The sequence below is a fragment of the Notolepis coatsorum genome (assembly GCF_963971535.1).
Source record: "Notolepis coatsorum genome assembly, chromosome: 7".
In the NCBI taxonomy this organism is placed as follows: Eukaryota; Metazoa; Chordata; class Actinopteri; order Aulopiformes; family Paralepididae; genus Notolepis; species Notolepis coatsorum.
Window position 1 is genome coordinate 98,556,342 of NC_140171.1, and position 4,265 is coordinate 98,560,606.

A 4,265-nucleotide genomic window follows, 5' to 3' on the forward strand; every position below is an offset into this window, starting at 1 on the left:
CTGAAACGGTGCTTGACTTTGTCTGTACTCTGGTAGAAGAAACAATCCCCTCTACCACAATTAGAATCTACCCAAATCAAAAGCCCTGGGTAGATAAATCCGTCCGTGAGGCTCTGAAAGTGCGCACATCAGCCTACAACACCGGGCTGGTGACAGGCAACATGGAAGAACACAAGACGGCAAGATACAATGTCAGGAGAGCAGTAATAGAGGCAAAACGGCGTTACAGGGATAAAGTTGAACTTCAGTTTGAACAGGCTGACTCTAGAGGCATGTGTCAGGGCCTCAGAACAATGACAGATTACAAAGGCACCTCCCTCAAACTGAACAGTGACATCTCCTTAGCAAATTATCTCAATTCCTTCTATGCGAGGTTTGAGGCTGTGAATAACAACACCAGCCTACAAACCACGGCAATGGGGGGGGGGGGGGTCTGCTGATGGAGACTCAGTGTTCAGGGTAACAGAGCATGAGGTGAGACGGATCTTTAAAAAAGTGAATATCAGGAAGGCAGCAGGACCGGACGGCATCCCCGGCCGCGTCCTAAAAGTCTGTGCCGACCAACTGGCCCCGGTATTCACTGACATCTTCAACCTGTCCTTGGAACAGGCTGTCATCCCCACCTGTCTGAAGAAGTCCACCATCATCCCTGTACCCAAAAAATCGATGCCCGCTTGCCTCAACGACTACCGCCCTGTAGCCCTCACCTCCATAGCCATGAAGTGCTTTGAGAAGCTAGTGAAGGGCTACATCTGTTCCTCCCTCCCCATCAACCTGGACCCCCTGCAATTTGCATATCGCCCCAACAGGTCCACGGAGAACGCCATAGCCCATGTGCTGCACACAGCAGCATCACACCTGGACAAGAGGCAGGGGAACTATGTGAGAATGCTGTTCATCGACTACAGCTCAGCATTCAATACCATAGTCCCCTCCAAACTAATAGCCAAGCTCAGGGACCTGGGCTTGAACTATGACCTCTGCCAGTGGGTCCTGGACTTCCTGACGGGCAGACCCCAGGTGGTAAGAGCAGGCAACTGCACCTCCTCATCCATCATGCTCAACATAGGGGCCCCCCAGGGCTGTGTTCTGAGCCCCCTCCTCTACTCCCTGTACACACATGACTGCGTGGCACAGCGGAACAACAACACAATCATCAAATTTGCTGATGACACAGTAGTGGTGGGCCTGATCTCTGCCAACGATGAGAGGGCCTACCTGGAAGAGGTAGAGAATCTGTCACAGTGGTGTCAGGAGAACTGCCTCTCCCTGAATGTCAGCAAAACAAAAGAGATGATTGTGGACTTCAGGAGGTCGGGGGTCAAGGACTACAGCCCCCTCAGCATCGACGGGGCACCGGTTGAGAGAGTGAACAGTTTCAAGTACCTCGGAGCCCACTTATCCGAGGACTTGACATGGACCACACACATTGACAGTGTTGTGAAGAAGGCACGACAACGCCTCTACTTCCTCAGGCGCCTAAGGAAGTTCCAAGTCAGTCAGAAGATCCTTAGGAACTTCTACTCATGTACAATAGAGAGCATCCTGACTGGCAACATCACCTCCTGGTTTGGGAATAGCACTGCACAAGACCGTAGCAGACTACAAAGAATGACACGTTCAGCCAAACGCACAATTGGAGGGGGGCTTCCCACCCTCCAGAACATTTACAACAAGCGGTGCAGGGGGAAGGCTAAGAGAATTATTAAGGACTCGAGCCACCCGAACAACTGCCTCTTTGAACTGCTGCGGTCAGGCAAGCGATACCGGAGTCTTAAGGCGAGCACAGAAAGACTCAGAAGAAGCTTCTATCCCCAGGCCATCAGGCTGCTAAACGAACAATAAACACTATGCAACAACCATCAAATGCACACAGCACACACACCCACACGCACACACTCACTTAAACCACACAAACACACGTTATATTTATTGATAAAGGATTTGCACTACAACTCGTACACCTACTGTAAATTGTACCTAAATTGCACCTCATCCCATTTCTGCCTTGCACTATATAGTATTGTATATTAGTACACTGCATAGTATTGTATATTATATGGTAACTCAGTTACGTCTATTCTGCATCGAACATTGTACATATGTCTATACTGAACACTGTGACCTCATTTTTTTTTTACTTCTAATTTACATGCTATACTATGTTATTTTATTTCATACTTATATTGTCTTGCACAGTCTCTGGAGCGTAACAGTAAGAAGCATTTTGTATAAAAGTATTCTGTACTTCTGTATGACAACTATTAAAGAAACTTGAACTTGAAACTTGACTTTCTCTGTTAAAAAAAAGAGAAAAAGAAAAGAGGAAATGGGGAAAGGAAGTATTGTTATTATGACACTTTGGTTAATGGCACTTTTCTATTTATTATTATAGCACTTTGATTAATGGCACTTTGATATTTAAAAAAAAGAACTGATTGATATTGTGGTTACAGTATTACCTTGCACTTCTAAGAGCTCAGATTATTTGCTCGTTTGAGAGGACACTGCACTAATTTTGTATTCAACAGTATACACTGTCTCTGACTCAAAGAAAGGGAGATGTCATGTGAATGAATGTGTGTGTCTCTAAGACCAGACCATATTAGGCGCTCATGCGCCGGAAGTAGGTCATTCCAGGTATGCTACCGAAACAACGCTGTGGGTGTGTGTCTACGAGAAGCAAATAAACACAACAACCTATGGATTGATTGATTGATTGAAAACTTTATTAACAGATTGCAGAATGGGTACAGTACAGTACAGCTCAATACATACAATTGTTAAGGGGATGCAGACCAGAGAAAGACTTTCGTCTTGTTTACATCAGGGTCCATCTGGTTTATGACATACCAGATTTGCAATTACAGTACTGTTTGTGATACAAAAAGAGTCCAGAAAGAAAAAGTATATAAATTTGACGTAGAAACTGTACATTGGATTGGGTAGGTGGGGGTGGGGGGGGACTGTACATTGGAGGTGGTTGGGTGGGTGGGGGGGGAGGGGGGGGGGTAGGAGTGGGGGGGGGGGGGTTGGGTAGGAGGGGTGGGTGGGGGACACTGTACAACTGTACAAACAAAACTGTACATTGGATTATTGACAAGACCATACTTGGTAATTTACTGTACATTGGAGGGGGTAGTGTTCGGACATTTACAGGGGCCAGTTTCGAGTTGCAGTCTCCCTTAGGTGTTTTTTGAGAGAGTTTTTGAAAGTGGGTAGTGATTCACATTCCTTTACAGCTTTGGGTAGGGCGTTCCACATTGATGTGGCATAATTGCGAAACGTGTTTAGTCCCTTTTTTTAGCCGAATCTGGGTTTAACATGATTTGTGGAGCTCCCTCTGGTGTTGTGATCGTGGTATTCACTGACCTTTGGGAAGTATTTTGACATGTACATGGGTACCTTGGTCGTGTAGTGTATCTTGTAGACCAGGCCCATTGCAAGTTGCTGTACTCTGTCGTCTACTCTAAGCCATCCTAGGTTGTCAAAGTGGGCAGGGGTGAGGTGGGTTCTAGGAGTAAGGTCAAGCAGTAGTCTGACCAGTTTGTTTTGAGATGTTTGTAATTTTGTTTTTAGCGCCTTTGAGGTGCTTTGGTACCATGAGGTGCAAGCATAGTCGTAGTACCCTTGAATGAGTGCTCCTGCTAGAGTCTTCAGGGTATTCTTGTTTACCAGTGAGGAGATCCGGTACAAGAATCGAGTTCGTTGGTTGACTTTTTTTATTACATTGGATGCCATTTTGTCACAGGAAAGATTTGCCTCTAGGATGGAACCCAGGTAGGTAATATCTTCTTTCCTTGTGACAATATTGTCACCCACTGTAACTGAGAAGCCGTCGGTCTTGCTGAGTTTGTTATTTGAACCGAAGAGAATGGACTCTGTTTTGCCCATGTGTAATGATAGTTTGTTATCAGCGAGCCATATGCAGATTTTGCCTAGTTCTGAGCTGAGGGTTTTTTCAACCTGTAACTTGTTCTTGTCAGAGACCAGCAGGGCTGAGTCGTCCGCAAACAGGAACAAGTTGCAGTCACAAGCTGACGACATGTCATTTGCATAAATTAGGAACTGTAGCGGACCTAGTATGCTTCCTTGTGGAACACCACAGCTTACTGTGAGGGGGGGGGGATAGGGTACCGTTTACCTCCACCATCTGCTCTCTCCCCTCCAGGTAGGATTGCATCCAGCTCACTGATAGACTATCAAAACCAATTGCTTTTAGCTTGTCAATCAGAATGGTGTGATTGACAGTGTCGAAGGCCTTT